Genomic DNA, 21,350 nt, shown 5'->3' with positions numbered 1-21,350 from the left:
CCAAAGTTTCTTCGTCAAATGGTTTATAGCATTACATAGGAGAATTGATTTAGTATAGTTCAACATACTCTGTGAGAGGTAGATCCATAAAGTTTTTTATATTTCTAAGTATGTGTGAAGCTAAAATGGGTAGAAGGTATTTCCAAATCTATTGCAAGTTGTGAATGAAAGTTTTTTGGTGAATGAGTTTTAAGTTTGAAGAAATGTCAAATTTCTTTTCATCAAAATTGTAGCCAGTTAGTAAGAATTATAGATCTGTGAACTCTAATATCAACTGATATGTTTCCTTTTGTTATGAAGGCATACCTAGTTTCCCTAATAGAATCCTTGATGAAATCATAAGGTACTTTCCAAAGTTTGACAAAAACCAATCCCAATCAGAAAAGAAGCATGTCCAAATTTGTTTTGACTTGATGTATGAATTTGATGTGTGCCATGAAGATCTATGGATGCAGTTGTTTGTGCAAACTCTGAAAGGAGATGAAAGAGAGTGGTTCACATGCTTGCCTACAACTTCAATTGCTTCATGGGATGAGTTAAGTTTGTCCTTCATTGGATAATTTGATGGGTGGGTAGATGTAAAATTAATGTTGGATCGATTGATGGAAATTCATATTGAACAAGATGAGTCGATCCCAAGATTTAATACCATATTTTCTAAAACATTAATGGATATCCCTAAAAATTATAGGCCCCATGATCAATTTTTTTTAGTTATTTATTTGGGCACATTGGGCCAGAAGATGGGTTTCTTATTGAGGGATAAACAACCAAAAAGTCTATATCAAGCCCATGAAATTGCAATGGATATTGAATGCAATCTCAAGTATGGATTTATAAGAAGGTATACCCCTACCATTGTAAAAGATCTTGTTGAATTTTAAAAATTAAAAACATGCTTAGATGAGGTTTCTTTGTTGCAAAGAAAAGATGACTCCATTCTTGCTAAGCTAAACGCACATGTTTCCAGTATTACATCAACAAAAGATAAATTGACTTATTTGATGAAGTACATATGAAAGATATAAATTTAGTGGTCTCTTATCCTAATGTTGATTTGCATGATATTGAAAGCATAACTAATCATAAAGAGAAAAGATATACATCTCAGTATTAGGATAAAGAAGCTGAAACTTATGTGTCAATTGATGAAGGTGAACTTGTTGATCTAATGTATTATGAAGAAGCATCATGTGAAGACAATGACGAGGCTTCTTGCTCAAGGCAAGAAGAGGATAGTGATATTTCATATTCATCTTCACATGAATTGGATGCAGCATGGGAAGAACAAAGCATATTTTCTCATGAAAGTAAAGGTATAAGTTCTTTCTCTACATCTGAAAATGAATTTCTAGTTCAGAGTTATACAAGTCAACTTAAGATTGAAGGTTGTGAAGAAAGGTTGTATACACAATACAAGGATAAAGAGGTTCTTTATAAGAATGGATTTCATTACTTTCTAGAAGAATTTCTTGAGGATGCAAGTAGTGATAATCAGCATATAAGTGATCCTAAGATCAATGCATCAGCACATATTGCTAAGATAAATAATAATAGGTTTACAAGACATTTGAATCATCTTAATGGAGACAATGAAAGAAACTTTGATTCATATTTTGCATGCTTCATTGATGAAGTTAATGATGTTTCTTTGAATGATGATTTTGATTCTTCTTCTTCACATGATGAAAGTGTTCTTGATAATGGTATAAGAAATGGTTTCAAAGTCTATGATAATGCTTTATATGATGAAGATTGTGATGATGATCAACCCATTTTTTGTCAAGATTTTCAACAAGGATCATTACATGGAGTTATTAATCCCTTGTTCAAAGAAGACATGGAACTCTCATATTTAGTTGAGAATGATCTTAATACTGATACTTTATCTTACTGCTACGAGAAATCAAATTGTTCTTCTCCCAAGCATGATGTTGAAAGCATTGATGAGATTGCATCTTATGATATTGAGAACAAGGTGTTCGATGAAGGTGTTTCTGAAAATTTGTGTGCACCTTGTAATTTTTTTTATGATGAGCTTTCTAATGCAAAGATTGATTCATTTGATGATTGTGAAGAACCATTAAAGGACTCTAGATTAGTTTCAGATTCAAACATTGATGACATGTGTGAGTACCAGTCAGATTGTTTATTTGAGTTCAATCTGATTATGCATAAGGATACACAATTTGAAGGTATGAGTGATCCTATTCCCCGAGTTGAATATGAAGCTTTCTTATTCAAATTTGATAGCATGCATGATTTGTCTAATAAAGAAGAGTTTCAGTTTCAGTCTAATATGTTTGTGCAGGCTAATCAGTATTTTCATAATAAGAAAATGGTTGAGAATGAAGCAAGGTTTTATATGCATTATGGAAGTAAGAATGAAGATTCAGTTTTACTAAGTGTTGAGTTTTAGGATGTTGATCTAATTGGTGAAACTGATAGGAGAAGTACTTTTAGTTTACCTCATGCATGTTTAGATGAGAATCAGGTTTATGATAGAGGTAAACAATTTTGTTGAAGTTCGATGGCCCAGGGTCATCGCTTGTACATAGTAGTGTAGTTGTTTCCTATTTTAAATAAAGTTGTTCGAGAGAAGTTTTTTCTTTTAGGTGTGTGGTATGCTTCTTCTAGAGATCTAAATCCTTTCCATGTTCACAGGGGACATGCATCCCCAGATAGAGCCACTATTGGCACTCAAAAATGCATTGTCAATTTTGAGTACCAATGAGAATTTGAGCCCTATGAAAGCTTTTGATGAATGTGTACCCAGTTGTACCCTTGAGTCCCATGAGGTGTTTAATGCTTCTAACACCTTCCATTCAACCCATCCATTGTTTCATAAAATTAAATTGAGATTCTGAGCCATTTCGTCAGGTCTTGTTTTAAGCATTTGTCAAATTTGCATTTTACCCTAAGTGTCAAACAGCAATAGGAGGCCATGTTTGCATTTGAATATCTCACACCCAGAGATGTCTCATGACCCACCACTTTGGGAGTGTCTAGCTTCCATATCCAAGAACTTATGTTTCAAATTTTGAGTTGTTTTGAGTCTGTTTGGCTAGGTTTTGAATTCATCAAAGTTGGTCATTTAATATTGTCATGCTGATACACTTTGTTCTGAATTTTGGGAAGCCCTGTTTGATGAGTTATAAATTTTGACCAGTTGACTAAAATGATAAAATTTATTTTGTCTCACATTATAGACATCAAATACTTGTTATGTTTTAAGTTTCAACTTATGACGAATCTGTTTGATAAGTTTTCAAGTGTGATTCCAAATGGAATTTCTAAAGTTTTACTAGTGTCAGCATTTATAGATTGATTCGTACCCCAGCTCGTGATGTTATATCTTGAGATCTCTGATTGCTGAGATCAAATGGATTGTACCACTATGTTTTCCACTAAAAATACTCCAACTGTGTCAATTTTCACATCTTGACAAATCTATATGCACACTTTTCCAGGTCAATTCCATTTGCAAAAAATGTTATCTTGTCAATGTTTCGAGTCATGCAAATTGAAGTAGCCTTCTTTGACCACTCACCATTTGTGCCCAGTTATTTTTCATGAGACCAAATCATAGATCCATATTGTCCTCATGATAGGGAACCAACATCCAAGTTTTTGTCTTCTCGAGTGTCAGTTTGCCCGATTTTCCAAGCCGAATCTGAAATTAATTTATTGCTTTCTGACTTGTTTTCTTGTAGGTAGTTATTAGAGGTCAACTTTGATGGTGAATATCTTTTGACCCCAAATTCATCATGAGACAAGATTTGAAAAGGTGCATGTGTGTGGTACAAAGAATCAGTGTGTTCAATTTCAGGGCCTAGTCAGGTGTTTGGGTCATTTTTTAAGGCCAGTCAATAGACCTTCTGGTGCAAAATTGACAAGTTGCAAATTAATGAAAAATGAGTTTCTAAGAATTAGTTAGTGCTTGAATTGGATTCCAATCAATCTGAGAAGTTTGATGGGTTAGTTTGATGGTCAGTTGTTCAAAAACAAAAAAAAATTTAGCCAAATCCACTTTGGGGTCTGATTGATTCCATTAGGTTGATAAGGATTGTGTGCGAGTCAAATATTTTGAGAAAGAAATGATAATGATTTTAATTAATTATAATGCTTCATTATATGCATTTTCATCTTTTGAGTTCAACAAATATGTTGGATTGAACACTTTTTTAACCATGAAGGAGTTTAATAAATGCAAAAGGTGGGGGGGGGGGGGGGGGGGGGGGGGTGTGGGTATTTGTTTTGATTGAACAGTGTTCTATTGAAAGAAAAGAGTTAAATGTGAATGGGTTTAACTCTTAACTTTAAATTAGAAGTCAAATAATGGCAAATGAATGGGAATCCCTACATAAAAATAGAGAAACTTGCAATTGGAATGAAGAGGTGGCATTATAAAGTATTTCCATTCCTATCTACTCCTAGCGATAGCTAAGCTTTGGAGAGCCATTAATGACAAGTGACAATACATGTCCCTACAGTTTAAAAAAAAGCTTCCACACATATCAAAGCATACCCCATGCCAAAAAGAAAGTCAACCATGTATTAAGCTGCCATGGAGTTTTAAAGAAAGGGAGCATGCAAGGAATAAGCTACAGTCAATGCCAAAGGAGATAGCTTTCTTGTTTAATGATGAGAGTAAAAGAAAACTCACAATGAACCATTCATGCTGCATGAACAAGAGAGCACGCAAGTTAAAGGGGAGGCACTCGGCAAGGGGAAGCTGTTAACATGTAGTGACAACAAGTGAAAGTGCAAAGTTTAATAGGAAGAAACCCACACATAATGGAAAGACACTAGTTAGAAGTAGGGGATATAAAAGGAAGATCAGGCTGGAGGAGACTCATGATGCCAAAATAGTAGAGACCCAAGTAGAGGTCAGCACATAAAAAGGGGATTGGTGATGGTTTTAAAAGGTGAACTAGCCTCATGCAAGAAGTAGGAGAGGCACTAGAGATAGTAAACCAAGCAAAAAGAAAGAATCTACGTATGTTTAAGGAGGGCCCAATAGCTTTCAAGATCAAACAACGCATGTAAAAAAGGAAGCTCACAGCAATTTGAAAAGAGCCATAATGTAGTAAAGAGAAGTCATCTAATAGTGAGGAAAAACTCACACCTCTGAACAAGCTACCTCATGCAATGATAAAAGACTGAAGCTCACAACAAATGAGCCCAAGGCGGTGTGTTAGAAATAGTAGAGGAGCTGCATAAAGCAATGGTAAAGATGAACATGCACAAAAATTGGAGCCTTCCAAAGAGACCACGTGAAGAGTTAAGGTGGCCTCATTCAAGAAAGGGGGAATTAAAGTAAAGAAGTCCTTGTATTCTCAAAAAGAAAACCATCAACGCTAAAGACACAGAGAAACTCACCTAGTCCAACAAAAAAGAAGATCACCAAACACAGATGAAACCATGCCATGTTAGACAATCCATGCAAGCAATAAACAAGAAATATTTGAGCACCAGTAGGCAAGCACGTTAAGTAAAGCCCATGGCTCAAAAAGGAAAACATAGGATGAATGCCAACAGTCTATGTGGACAGAGGTAAGAAAAGTAGTAGTTAATGGATAAAATAAACACATAGGGTTCTAATAAATTAAAAAAAAAAGGAGTCTCATTCTTTGCTGAAGAAGTCCACGTATCTAAAAGAGCTCCCCCCCCACCATGTTGAAATTGAAGAGGAGGTCACAGTTCATTTAGAGTCCCCATGGAAAAAAGGGAGCGAAATCCAATCAAAAGCAAAGGAGTTAACTTTAAAGAATGAAGCCACCCAGAATAAGAAGAAGCCACTAGCATATACACAGGAGTTTGGAAATTTCTTGAAGTGGAGTCAATGCCAATTAGTAGCACAAGAAGAAGATCACACAGGTTAAAGGCATGGTCCATGTTGTAAGTGGCAAAACAAAGCCATAACCACACATTCAAACAAAGAAGTCATTATCCCACATGGCCTATGTAGTAGATTTTTCAAATCTTTAAATACAATAGCATTCACTGAGTAAGTTATCTATGAGACAATAGCTTTTTGGAAAGCCAAGTGTTGCTTGTGGGACCCGACCCTGTTGATGGCCAGCCGAAGGCAAGGGGTGAAGTTTTGAATGGACACACATATCAAATCGATGTCATCACCAAGATTGGAAAACTCAAAAATTTGGCACCTCGCTACTTCGCTAGCCCAAAAATCAAAGGATTTTTGGCTAGCGAAATAGCGAGTCACCGAAAAATCTCAAAATCTTGCAAGATAGAATGGGTCCTATTACATATTGTGCCCCCCGCCAAATATTTGAATTTTAAATACTTTCCCGCCCAACGGTCACTTCCCGGTTTAATATTATTTTAAACATTCCCAGGAATATCAAAAAAATTAAAATGACTGAACCTTATAATATTCCTTATTTCCTAGGTATGTTTCCGCAGGCCCGCAAGTCCCCCACTATTAGATCGAAAGATATCTATGGTTGGCACTATCTCGATATGGAAAGTTTCACGTTGGATACCCATAGTGACATAGTACCTTTTGGCTACATGTCAGGTGGGTCCTCCCTTCCTCGTTGTTTCTCCGATGCCAAATTTTGCTAGATCCATGGTGGGTGCTATGGTGCTATTGGAAAATCTTTGTTCCTTGCCATTAGCAACATAGTGTCCAGATGGAAAGTGTTACTGAGGTGACATCAATTGTCAGGTGGGTCCCAAGTATGTCTCGTCGAATATCAATGATGAGGATTTGTCAGACATGTTGGCAGTTGGTCAATTGTTTCAATGGATAAGGTATGACTGTGTAGAATGTGGCCCTTATGAGGACTTATCAGATAGATTAGCACGTGGCCAGTTCTCATTGGTTGGTACACTAATAGATCAGATCCATCTTGGTCACTACCAGATCATAGAAAATCTATGGTGGGTGCTATCTCGCTATGGGAAGCTGCGAGGATGTTATCCATAGTGACATAGCACCTCGATGACACATGGAACAAATGACATTATGGGCCCACCTTTCTCCAAAGTGATATTATGGCTCATCCTCAGTGGCAATTTTCAGGTGGGTCATAGTACAATGGTAGTTTTTTATTGGTCCATTTAGCCAACTCAGTGTGCAGTTGTACAATTTTGTTGATCACCATAGATCTAAAGAAAATCCATGGCAAGAACTATCTTGCTATCTAAAGCTACAAGGATGTTACACATAGTGACATAGTACCTCAATGACACATAGCAAGGAGGGGCTAAGTGCTATGAAACTATAGGGATGGTACTAGTTCAGGATGAGTTGGATGCCAGGTGTGCTACGTTGTTTCATGGGCCTAAAGGTTTTAAGGAGATAGCGTAGTATTATGGCAAGTCTTCACGATCATCAGATCAGTTCAAATCGATGGTAGGCACTATCTTGCCATGGGAAAGTGCTCAAAGGATATGCATAGCAACATAGTGCCTCAGTGACACATGTCCCAATGGGATGGGTGGAGGCAATAATAGTTAGCGGCTGGCAGTTAATGTAACTATCATGGTAAGTGTTTGCAGGGTTGATGCAGTTAGTAAAGAAAAGAAATGGTCAACCATGTTGGACTCCTTCAAGGTGGCAAGATAAAAGGAGGTTATTGGCCCATGTAGCCTATTTTGGATGTAGAGTTTAGTTAACTTGCTGACCCTACTGATTCAAGTGCTCATGAATGAAGAGAGTTAGGATTTTTTATGCGAATCTAATCTTCATGATCAATTCCAACTACCAGAAGTAAATGAAAAATAAAGAAGAACACTCTACCACCCTAGTCTATCTATCTACTTGGTCAAAGCACAATTATGGCACTATTTTTATCTTCTCAAGGCCCTATTCCAACCAAGATCAAATATCATTGATTCTAGATCTATAGATCAGATTTTCTCCATGATTATTCTCTGCAAGACTTAATGGTAGGTAGTTGTGAAGTAACTATAGTTAGATGACATCTTAGTTATGCCTACACTATAAAGGCAAAATTTTATGAATTTTGTAGGGTCAATCCTTCTCTGACTTCTTTGATATTGCTCTGCAATCTCATGTGTAAATTCCCTTTGCCTCTGAATTATATGACATTCTATTTTATCTCCTTCAACCATTAATGTGCAAGTGCAAGAATTATTTGCCTCTCATTGATGTTTTGTAGAGATCTATGATCTGCATGACTATATCTCCTTGGCCTATGAATGATAATATAAGTGAATCTCTCTTTCCTTGTGCCATTCACCTTGGTCTTTTGATCTGCATGTGATTATTATATTAAAGCAAGTTTGAAAGTGTATATCCTTAGTTTCATTCTGGTTCAAAAGTGCATATATGGGTAGAGATTGGCCTGAACACTCTATTTTGGTGCATCACCTCTTTAGATTAGATTAGGTAGATTTTCTTTCATGCTCTCCTTCTCCCTTTTCCTCTCCAACAGTAGTTAGGTGTGCCCTGATAGTAAGAGGAAGTTGGCCTTCTCCAAAGACTCAACCTCATAGTTCAAGTCCCACAACTTGGAGGTTGTTTCCATGTTTCACTAGGTTGTCCTCATGCATAGGCTTTGGACAAGGGTGCAAACCTAAGTGACAATAGTTTTTGGCATGCTCGGTGGGACAACTTCTCAAAAAATTTCAAGACTACTAGTGTCAAAAGGGAAGATTTAAATATCAACACCAAGGATATAGTACTAGCTTTAGTGTTTAAGACTTCAAGAGGCTCATTCTTCAAAGTACTTGGAGACTCTGAGCTTCAAATACATATCTGGTTCTAGACCAAAGTTGCAGTGATTCATGCCCAGAGCTGAAACAAGGGCATCTTCTAGAGGTAAGTTTTAGTATCAAGAGCTTTCATTTTCAAACCCTAGAAGAAGGAAGACTAGAATATCTTTATCACTGGTTAGGAGCACAATAGTAAAAAATACGCATACAAGATCTATCTCTACTCCTCCTACTGTTAGATCTTAGCCTAGACTGCCATCAATACATATCAATAGATCACTTGTCTATATGGCGTTGCCTAGAGCTCATAATTTTGCCACCTTTAATAGTGGGAGCCCTCTCTTATTAGCTCAAAGGTATGACATACCAATAGCTACACTCAAAAGTATACCAGAGTTTACTGGTGAAACTTCTATCTCCCCCTTAGAACACATTCAAGAGGTTGCAAATGTCTACAATATCCATGGTATTACAGAGGATGATGTTGTAGTTAGGCTCCTAGCCTCATCCTTGAAAGGAAAAGCACTGAAATGGTATAGAGGTTTAGCTCATGGTTCTCTAATAGATTGGGATGGATTAGGAGTAGGATTGTGCAAACATTTTGAGGATAAAAGTGACTATTTGTCACTTTTAGAGTAGTTTACTACTATAAAAAGAGCCCCCCATGAATGTATGACTAACTTTAATTATAAATTTCAAAATAAATGGGATAGAATACCTACTTCAGTGAAGCCTACCCTTGGTAATGCCTTCTTGCATTACCTTAGAGCTTTTAACAATGATATTGCCACTACAATCCAAACTATGGGAGGAGATACCTTGCCTAATGCTTATGACATAGCAATAAAATCAAAGAACATCATAATATAAGGAGGTAAGCTAGCTCCAAGGCCTCCTATGCATTTCTTCCTTGAGGTTCCAAATCATCAACCAATAATGGCTCCTCTTCCCACAACTTCTACATCACAATCCCTTGTCCCAATTCCTCAAGCTCCCACATCTTCAAATGGGATAGATGAAATCAAAGAGATGATGCAATCTCTGATGAAAAACATGGATAAAAAAGAAAAGAATCTAGAGAAAAGATTGCAAGATTATGGGAAGAAGTTAGAGGATAACTCCTCTATGATGCAGAAAGTAAGCAACAAGGTGGTGACTTTAGAAAGACAGCAAGCTCAAGGTAGTAAGCCTCATTAATTGCAATATCAAACTCCAAGCAGTGGTAGACCTCCAAATCCTAATCATTGGAACAATTCTTTTGATCATAGTAGACAGGGTAGCCATGCTTCAACCTCAAATGTAAACCAAAGTAGGGCCATAGTCCCTCAAAACAATATGGCTCAAGATCAAGATTTTTGTCCCTCCTATGACTACTCTTATGCCTATTGTATGTGTTAGAAGGCTGAATCTTTTATGGCTTTGACAATCCAAGAACCTATAGCAAAAGAATCATACAAGAAGGACCAATTTAAAGATGCCACAAATATGCAAAGACGGGGTGATTGGTCTTTTATGAATCATCAAATAGAGGAGCATTGTAATGTAAACCAAGATTCCATTGCTCATAACACTAGAAGAAAAAGAAGAGCTATGGAAGATGTTATCCCTCCTCCTCCCAATTAGGCCTCAACTTCAAATGTGATATCTTATGAGCAAGAAGAAAAAAATCAATCAAGTGCCTTTCAACAAAAAAGGAAAAATCATGGTAGAAAGGATACAAGTGATCCTTAGGTTATTCCATCTCAACCTCATACAATTGTAGCTCCCAAAGCTTCTACCAAAATACCTGCCATGCCATTCAGTGTGGTAGAGAAAATGAAGAAGACAAATGTGAATATCTCCATGTGGGATGTTGTTGCTAATATACCCATGCAAAAGAGGTTGCTACAACAAGAATTGGAAAGAATTGAACTAAAGGATCAGACACTCAGCATGGAAAGTGCCACAAGCCTAGTGAAACCATCAAGGGAGGTAGAAACAAGTAAAAAGGTTAGACCTCCTCCATTCTATGTTTCTCTAATTATAGGGGGAAAACTAGTCCATAATTGCATGATTGATTCAAGGGCTAGTAGTTCAGTGATGCCTAGGTGTGTTGTTGATGCTTTAGGAATGAAATATGAGCCCATTGTTAAGGATGTATTATAGTTGGATGGTAGTACTTTCAAGACTATAGGAATCCTTAAGAATGTGGAGATGGCCTTACATGCATGCCCTAGTTGTATTGTAACCCAAGATATCTCTATTGTTGAGGTCAAGCCATATTTTGACATCTGTCTGTCAAGAGACTTCACTGCCCAAATAGGTGGTTTCATATCTTCTAATTGGTCATGTATGTCTTTCAAGATGAGATATGCAGCCAATGCTTCAATTAAGGTAGAGCCTCAAGCCCTGCATCATACTGAATCTTACACCCCCAACCCCATCAACATGAATTGCCCTATTCTAGAGATGGATGAGAATGACATAGTGAATGAGCCCATCACTCCCCTAGCAGAGATACCTAATTTTTTCTTGGATGAAGTGGCTAATGCATATGAATTTGACCCTATGTCGGAAACCCTTGAGACAGGTCTTAGTACATATTATATATTGGAGAAAGATTCTCTAGTTCCCAATCTTGTGGGTACTAAAGAAGATATGAGTGGGATATGGAGTATGTACTTTGATGGATCAAGGAATAAGATTGGGTCAGGGGCTTGTGTGATGTTGATTTCTCCTACACAAGTAAGGTACTACTTTTCCTTTAGGCTCCAATTCAATTGCACTAATAATGTAGTTGAGTATGAATCCTTGATTAAATGTCTCCTACTTGCTCAAAAAAGAGGAATTCAAGCCTTAAGGGTGTATGGAGATAGTGAGTTGGTGGTTAATCAAGTGAGAAATCAGAATACCACCAAGAATGGTTTGCTCAAGTCTTATAAAAATAGGGTATGGGATTTTCTTGAAGGTTTCAATGCATTTAATATTCAAAGCATCCCTAGAAAAGAAAACAGGCATGTTGATAGACTTGCAACAATAGGTGCATCTTATGATGTGCCAGGGAATCTTAAGGAGGATAAGAAGCAACAAATCAGAGTGGTAGTAAGGCCTGCTATCCTTGATAACAACATCCATTGGCAAGTGTTTGAATCTAATGAGAAAATTGTGAGCTTCTTGCAGAATGAGGCAAAAAATTTAGAGAGAAATCAGTCAAGACTGTAGGATCAGTATGGTGACCAAATCATTAACCTTAGCTCCAACAAGTTTCCTAAGGGTCTCATTACCTTAGAGAGTTTTTTTAATCCTGATGATCAAGCAAGAGGCAGGGCCATGAACCTAGCTGCTGATGAAGATGACTACACTCCAATCATGGTTGCTAATGGAAAGTCCTTAAACATAGGGAAGGTATGTTCTGAAATTGAGCAAGAAAATTTTATTCATCTATGTCAAGAATTTAATGATTTATTTTCTTGGACATATGATGACTTAAAGGGCTTTGACCCCAGGTTGTTTCAGCATACCATAGATCTAATTAATGATGTAAAACTAGTAAGAAAAAAATAGAGACTAGTGAATCCTAAAATTGAACCCTTAATGAGAAAGGAGCTATCCAAGTTGATTGAGGCCAATATAATTTTTCCTATCAAGCACTCATCATGGGTAGCAAACCTTGTCCCTGTTAGGAAGAAGAATAGAGAAATTATATTGTGTGTGGATTTTAGGGACCTTAACCAAGATTCACTTAAAGTTCACCACCCTCTCCCTTCTATGGAGCAGATTTTGTCCAAGGTCAATGGTTCAAAGAGATTTTCATTTCTTGATTGATTTTCTGGCTACAGTCAAGTGCTAGTTAAAGAGTTTGATAGATAAAGACTGCATTTACCACTAAATGGGGTACCTATGCTTATTGTAAGATGCCATTTGGGCTAACCAATGCAGGTGCTACATTTTAGAAGGCAATGGAGATGGCTTTAAAAAGATTGATTGACAAGTTTGTCTTAGTTTACCTTGATGATATTACAGTGTATTCTAAGAATGCAGATGATCATTTTGATCATCTAAGACAGGTATTCCTAAGATGTAGAGAGTTTGGGGTTTCCCTTAACCCAAGCAAGTGTGTCTTTGCTACTAACCAAGGAAAATTATTAGGACATATTGTATCTAAGGATGGCTTAACTAGTGATCCAGAGAGGACAAAAGCAATACTTGCCCTTCCTCTTCCTAAACACAAGAAAGAGCTGCAAAGTTTCTTAGGTAGAATAAATTTTGTGAGAATATTTATTCCAAATCTTGCTACCATGGTGAAACCTTTTACAACTATGCTCAAGAAAGGCATGGTCTTTCCATGGGCCAAATAATGGAAGGAAAGTTTTGAAGAAATCAAGACATCCATAGCCTTAGCCCCTACTCTCATGAATCCAAATTTTGAGAAAGATTTCATTCTTTATACCCTAGGTGGTGAGTCAAGCATTTCTTCTGTCCTTACTCAAACAAATTCTAAAAATGAGGAGTAGCCTATTACTTTCTTTAGTGAAGGGCTTCAAGAATATGCAGATAAATATAGCTATGTTGAGAAGTAATCCCTTGCAGTCATCAAAGCTTTAAATAAATTTAGACATCTCATGTCCCATAATAGGATTTATTTGTTAGTACCCTATGCCAGTGTGAAGGATTTCCTTTTAACAAAGATATTAGTGAGAAAAGAGTTGGCTAGATTACTAAAGTGATGGAATATGATATTGACATTTAGATTACCAAGATGGTAAGAGGGAAAGGATTGTGTAAATAGATGTTCTCATCTCAAGAACCTAATGAAGAAGCTGCTATGATACTGACAGAGCAACAAGAGGTAAGAAATAGCGACCCAAGGAGTTCGATGGATGATATGATGAATTTCTTATTAGGCAATGGATACCCTCAAGGATTAGATAGAACTAAAAGGAGACAATATAGATTACAGTCAATTCCTTATGTCATAGTTGATGGTATCCTCTTCAGAAAAGATTTTAATGGAGCCCTATTAAGATTCATTGATACAGACCAGGTTGAAAGAATGATCAAAGAACTTCATGATGGTCCTGATGGTGGCCACTTCTCAGCAAGGACAACTATAATGAAGATCATGAGGGCTAGTTATTACTGGCCATCTCTATTTCATGATTTTCATAAGCATGTGAGGAAGTGTGAAAGATGTTCCTTCTTCTTTGGCAAACAAAGACTTATAGCTCTTCCCTTTCATCCTATCTAGGTGGATCAACCTTTTTCTCAGTGGGGATTGGATTTCATAGGCCCTATCAATCCTTCTTCTAATTTACATCACAAATGGATTTTAGCTACTACAGATTACTTCACCAGATCGACAGAGGTAGTTGCATTGAAGGATTCCATCAAATCTTCAGTTCTTGAGTTCCTTGATGGAATTGTGACCAGGTTTGATGCCCCTTCAACCATTATTTTAGATAATGCGCAGTCTTTTGTTGGAGCTCAAATTTGTGCATGGGCAATGGATCATAATATCTATTTGAGCACATCCTCAAATTACTATCCTCAGGGTAATGGCTTGGCTGAGTCCTCCAACAAGAACCTGATCAAGATCATGAAAAGGACAATAGAAGATAACTAGAGGTGTTGACATAAAAAACTGAAGACTGCACTGTGGGCTGGTAGAATAACACCTAAAAGGTCAATAGGGAATTCACCATTTGTGTTATTCTATGGTAGAGAAGCAAGGCTTCCAATTTCATTGGAGTTCCCATCCCTAGAGCTAGCTCATCAGCTGGAGTTGATTGAAGATGATGCCATGACAATAAGAATGGTAGAGCTAATGGAGCTAGAAGAGAAGATAAGTAAAGCCATGTAGACCCTAGAGACACACCAGCAGTAGGTTAAAAAGAGTTTTGACAAAAAGGCTAGGGTCAGGATCTTCAAGTAGGGAGATTTGGTTCTGAAATGGGATGCAGATAGGGAAAAACTAGGAAGACACTCAAAGTTTGATGCATTGTGGAGTGGTCCCTGTCTGATTGTCAGTTGCAAGTAGGCCAACACTTTTTAGTTAAGCAGGCCTAGTGGTGAAATTTTGCCAATCCCAGTCAATGAGATTTTTCTCAAACCATGCTTCTGATGAAAGTTGAAGATTTCATGTATATAAGTAGAGTAGTTCCTTTTTTCAGCTCTCTTATTTTCCAAGAAGTGCACGAGCATAAGATTGTCTTTGTGAGACAACAAGTTTTGAAATTTTGAAGGTTGCAGAAGGAGGTTTTGGTCTCTGGTTCTAGTTGCAAAGACAGGGGTTTCAGAGTTTCCCTCTTAGAGGAAGGGTTAGGGTTTCACTGTATAAAAAGGATCTACATCTTTTGACTCTATAGCCAAATGGATGCTTCAAGCCACTGGTCTTATGCATAGCAGGCTAGCATCCCCTATGAGTTGCCAGAAATGTTACATATTGTGCCCACCGCTAAATATTTGAATTTTAAATACTTGCTCACCCAACAGTCACTTCCCGATTTAATGTTATTTTAAACATCCCGAGGAGTATCAAAAAAATTAAAATGACTAAACCTTATGATATTCCTTATTTCCTAGGTATATTTCCACAAGCCCGCAAGTCCCCCACTGTCAAATTGATAGATATCTACTGTTGGCCCTATCTTGCTATTGGAAGTTGCACATTGGATACCCATAGTGACATAGCGCCTTTTGGTCATGTGTCAGGTGGGTCTTCCCTTCCTCATTGTTTCTCTGGTGTTGAATTTTGCTAGATCCATGGTGGGCGCTATGGCACTATAGGAAAATCTCTGTTCCTCATTGTTAGCAACATAGCACCCAAACAAAAAGTGTTACTATGGCGACATCAGTTATTAGGTGGGTCCCAAGTATGCCTTATCAAATATCAGTGATGAGGATTTGTTAGACACATTGGTAGTTGGTCAATTGTTTCATTGGTTGAGGTATGACTGTGTAGAATGTGGGCCCTGCAAGGACTTTCAGACAGGTTGGCACAGGGCTAGTTCTCATTGGTTGGTACACTAATAGATCACATCCATCTTGCTCATTGCCAAATCTTAGAAAATCTATGATGGGCACTATCTCGCTATGGGAAGTTGCGAGGATGTTATCCATAGCAACATAGCACCTTAGCAACATGTGGCACAGATGACATCATGGGCCTACCTTTCTCCAAAGTGATATTATATCTCATCCTCAATGGTAGTTGCCAGGTGGGTCATAGTAAAGTGGTAGTTTTTCATTGGTCCATTCAGCCAACTCAGTGTGCAGTTGTACAATTTTGTTGTTCATCGTAGATCTAAAGAAAATCCATGGCAAGTGCTATCTCGCTATGGAAAGTTGCAAGGATGTTTCACATAGCGACATAGCACCTCAGTGACACGTAGCAGGGTGGGGCTGAGTGCTATGAAACTGTAGGGATAATACTAGTTTGGGTCGAGTCGGATGCCAGGTGTGCTAAGTTGTTTCATGGGCCCAAAGGTTTTAAGGAGATAGCGCAATATTATGGCGATTCTTTATGATCATCAAATCATTTCAAATTGACGATGGGTGCTATCTCACCATGTGAAAGTGCTTGAAGGATATGCATAGCGACATAGTGCCTTGGTGACATGTGGCCCAGTGGGTTTGGTGGAGGCAGTAACAGTTAGCAACTGGCAATTAATGTAACTGTCACTGTCAGGATTTTCAAGGTTGACACAGTTAGTAATGAAAAGAAATGGTCTACCATGTTGGACTCTTGTGAGGTGGCAAGATAAAAGGAGGTTATTGGCCCACATAGCCCATTTTAGATGTAAAGTTTAATTCGACTTGCTGACCTTACTGATTCAGGTGCTTAAGAATGAAGAGAGTCAGGATTTTTTATGTGAATCTGATCTTCATGATCAATTCCAACCACCAAAACTAAATGTGAAACAAAGAACACTCTACCACCCCAATCTATCTATCTACCTAGTCAGAGCATAGTTATGGTGTCATTTCTATCTTCTTGAGGCCCTATTCCAACCAAGATCAAATATCATTGCATCTAGATATGTATCCAGGTCAAATTTTCTCCATGATTATTCTTTGCAGGACTTAATGGCAGGTAGTTGCAAAGTAACTATAGTTAGAGGACATCTTAGTTATGCCTGCACTATAAAGGCAAAATTTTATGAATTTTGTAGGGTCGATCCTTCTTTGACTTCTCTGATATTGCTTTGTAATCTCATGTGTAAATTCCCTTTGCCTCTGAACTATATGACATTCTATTTTATCTTCTTCAACCATTAATGTGCAAGTGCAAGAATTATTTGCCTCTCATTGATGTTTTGTAGAGATCTATGATCTGCATAACTATATCTCCTTGGCCTATGAATGATAATATAAGTGAATCTCTCTTTCCTTGTGTTATTCATCTTGGTCTTCTGATGTGCATGTGATTATTAGATTAAAGCAAGTTTGAATGTGTATATCCTTAGTTCCATTCTAGTTCAAAAGTGCATATATGGGCAGAGATTAGTCTAAACACTCTATTTTGGTGCATCACCTCTTTAGATTAGATTAGGTAGATTTGCTTTCATGCTCTCCTTCTACCTTTTCCTCTCCAAGAGTATTTAGGTGCACCCTAATAGTAAGAGGAAGCTATCCTTCTTTGGAGACTCAACGTCATAGTTCAAGTCCCACAGCTTGGAGGTTGTTTCCATGTTTCACTAGGTTGTCCTCATGCATAGGCTTTGGACAAAGGTGCAAACCTAAGTGACAATAGGTCCTTATAGTGATGATGTGGCAAGAAAATGAGCTCAAAAGGAGGACATTTCACCACATGTCCTAATCATTTGGTTGTCACTACATTGCCAAATGGAAGATGCACGAGAATTACCATAGCGACATAGCTAGCTTTGATTTGGTGATCACATGTGGCATCAGGTCCCGGTAGCACTAATAAGGTAGATGTGAGTTTCGACCAATAATGGAGTGCCATGTGTTGGTGAGTAGATGTAGAGGTGGTGATGATGTGGCACCATGTAGGTGAATATGTGGTAGAGGCTGTTATATCAAGGGCCACCACGTGGCAACCCAGGTGGCACCCAGTGGGCCCGGTGAGAAAGAGGGATTTTTTTGAAAATGAAATATTAAATTTTAATATTTTGTTTATATCAAAATGCACATTCAAAAATTTTAAGTCAAAAAGGGCTTCAATGCAAATTTTTTAAATCCATAAATGGTCATTTTCTAGAGTCCATACTTTAGAATTTTTTTAAATTTTTTGAAAATTCAATTGCAGACCAGATAGTATGAACAGAGACCTAATTTTAAAATGAGTATAATTGGAGCAATTTTTATCCAAAATAGGTGTTCCAATATACCACTAAAATTGAAAAGAGCTGAATTTTTCAAATATGAAGTTAGTTTGTGCATAGTTGCTCATTGGTTTGAGCTATAAGCCATTTGCTGAGTCCCAAGGCCTTCTCAGTGGAATGAGAAAATTTGATCATTGAGCATCAAAGTTTTTTAGAGGGCAGATTTGAAGACTTATTGAAGCCTAAATGTGGTAAAAAATAAGCTGGAAAAGATTATATTACATTCTGAAGGCAATATACAACTAATTTTTCACTTTTACTATGAGTTCAACTTGGCATCAAAATTAGTTATAATGGTGAATCAAATATCTTAGATATTTCTTTCTTTTAGAAATAAATGATGATGATTTGATTTTAGTAGTTGAGGAGAGAGATTAGAGAGAGTCTTTTCATGGTGAAGAGAGGGATTTTCATGTGGAGAGATGTCAATTGTAGATTCAATCCGAGAATTCCTTCATCCTATATCTTTCTCATTCTTTCTCATTGTAGAGGTTCTAGACTTTCGGAGAAAATTTGCACATTACTGTGATACCAGGGTTTTGGTTCTAGTCTTGATGCATTACCAATACTAAGACACCATATTATTCAACATAAATCTCTCATGTGAATGATAGTAGTGTAGATAATACAACAAGTTCTGATATGTTAGGTGTTTTCATGTTTTAATTTTGTGCATCTGAATGTATAGTTTGAAGGAAATCAATACATATGAGCAATAATTTCACTAGTTTCATTCTAGTTCTTGTCTCCTTTCTTAGCAACCTGTAAGTCTTATGTGGTCTTGGAACAAAGATCTAAAATCCATTTTCATCTCCTTCAAGTTGTATGTTTGATGTATTTTGCTATTGGATCAAAGGACCAAGTAAATTCTTGATATGTTTAACAAGGTTATTGGTTATTTGAGAAGGATATTTTGTGAGAATGAGATCTGAATGAACACTGATGTCTGAATCACAAGGTGATTAGATAGATATGATGTCTTTGTATACAAAATATGTCCTGATGCCACATATGTATGTTTTGAATTCATGGAATTGCCCAATGGATTCAGCACTGATCAGTTATAGGATCACTTGTTATACTGCTGCATATTTGAGGTTGTGTTGAATCAACATCATTAATCAAATGTTTCCCCTCTCATGTTGAAAGTTATTCAAAGTTTAACCCACAGTTAGCTCACCAGTTTCATGAATCATGTTCTTAGCTATTTCATGCTTGTGATTCCTGGTTATGTATAGAAGATTTAGGGGTTTGCATCTATTATTCTATATTCTGATTATGCTCATTGCACTAGTCACATAATTGGATCCTAAGAGGTATACCTGCCTAGGTCTTGTAGAGCCTGAAGTGAAGAAGAACTGTAGCCTTATAGTTGGTCTAGGTTCTTGGTGAATTGTGTCCATTATTGGAGATAGCTACCCATAGATGGAATATTACCTTGTATACTTTTTTATTAAAAAAATGTGAAATTAGGAGCCAACACACCAAGAGGTTCTTTGACTAGCCTTAAAAACTAACCAAAACACCTAACTAGGCCCAAAGATTTGACATACTACTTCTTTGTTCTACATTCTTGTACCCTGTCAAATTTCATCTATGACAATCACTCATTCAAAATATATTGACCATCAAATTTGCCTTCTAAGAATTATCTACAAGAAAATATGTCAAAATAACTAGGCAAATTTGGTGAGCTATCAAAGTGGGCTACTTGGATTTACAAAACTTGGAACAGTGGCAAAAAAGTGATTTTCACAAATAGAATGGACCTAGGAATGTGTGTAGATCATTTTGTCAAGATTTGTAAACTAACACACTTAAATAATTTTGAAAGTAGAACACAATAGTACAGTCTATTTGGTACTCACCTATCACATATTTAGAGTTATGACATCTTGAATAGGGGTACTATTAAATCTACATTTTAGGACACAAGTAAAACTTTACAAATTGTATATTGAATCATGTTTAAAAATTGATCAGACAAATTCTTCATAAGCTCAAATTAGAAACATAACAAGTATCTGACATCTATAATGTAATGTAAAAGGAATTTTCTCATTTTGGTCAACTGGGTCAAAACCATAAGTAGTCAAACAAGGCCTCCTAGAATTTTGAACAATTTTCATTAGCACGACAACAATAAAAAATTGACTTTGAGGGATTCAAAACCTAGTCAAAACATAGGATCTATAATATGGATACTAAACATTCACAAAGTGGTCAGTCATGAAACATTACTGGGAGCAAGATATTCACATACAAACTAGGATTCCTATCGCTATTTGGCACTTAGGAAAAATGCAGATCTGAACATTGCTCAAAATAAAACTTTGTAGATTGACTCATAATGGAAATTTAGTAATAAAAAGTTCATGCATATGTTGAATGCAAGGTTTTAGAAATATTAAACACCTCTTAGGCCTCAAAAGGATAGGTGGGTACACATGCATTAAATGCACTTTAAGGGCTCAAAAGGTTGGAATGGTACTCAAATCAGGAAGGCAATTATGAGTCTCATTAGGATCACTAGCTTTAAACTCTTTAATTTTGATATTAAAATAATGTTGAATCTGCTTTCAAGTCTAAATTTTTATTAAAAGAACCTAAATAGAAGAATAAAAAGGACAAATATGTTTCTAGTCATAGTGTTATAGATTAGGAAGATTTAGAATAGATTGAAGCACTACTAGCAAGGAGATCTCACTGAGGAAAAGGTAAATTCAAAGGTAAGCTGCCTATTATGTGTTTTAATTACAATGAGGCTAGTCACATTGCAGCTAGATGTCTAGAAAAGAAAAACAATATAGGTGGAGACAAATATAGAAGTAAATAGAAAAGATTACAAGGATAAAGGCAAGAAGTCTTGCTACAATATAGAAGAAGAAACCAAAGATGGATCTAACAACCATGAAGAAGTGGTGCATGTTACAATGAAGTATGATTTTTATGAGGATGAGGCAACTGCACTAGTGTCTTTTGTGAACAAGAGTGATAGATGGATCATTGATAGTGGGTGTAAATAGCATAAGGTTTGGTAATCATGCACCCTATCTAATAAAAGGGAAAGGATTTATCAATCTTATAGAAAAGATATGCTTATTATATTGATGGACATAACTATAATTTGTTGAGTGTGTCACAAATGAATAATTCAGTTTGTAAAGTTGATTTTGAGAACAAGATAGCAAATATCTATGAAACTAATGAGAAACAAATTGAGAAAGGTGATCAGACTAGAGGTAATCTAATCTATTTTGATATGAATGACGTTACTTGTCTTGTTGTAAAATTTGATGATGTGTGGTTATGGAA

Source organism: Cupressus sempervirens, chromosome 1, assembly GCF_028749045.1.
Source record: "Cupressus sempervirens isolate cs-2001-9-10 chromosome 1, ASM2874904v1, whole genome shotgun sequence".
Lineage (NCBI taxonomy): Eukaryota > Viridiplantae > Streptophyta > Pinopsida > Cupressales > Cupressaceae > Cupressus > Cupressus sempervirens.
Note: the sequence above shows the minus strand (reverse complement) of the source record.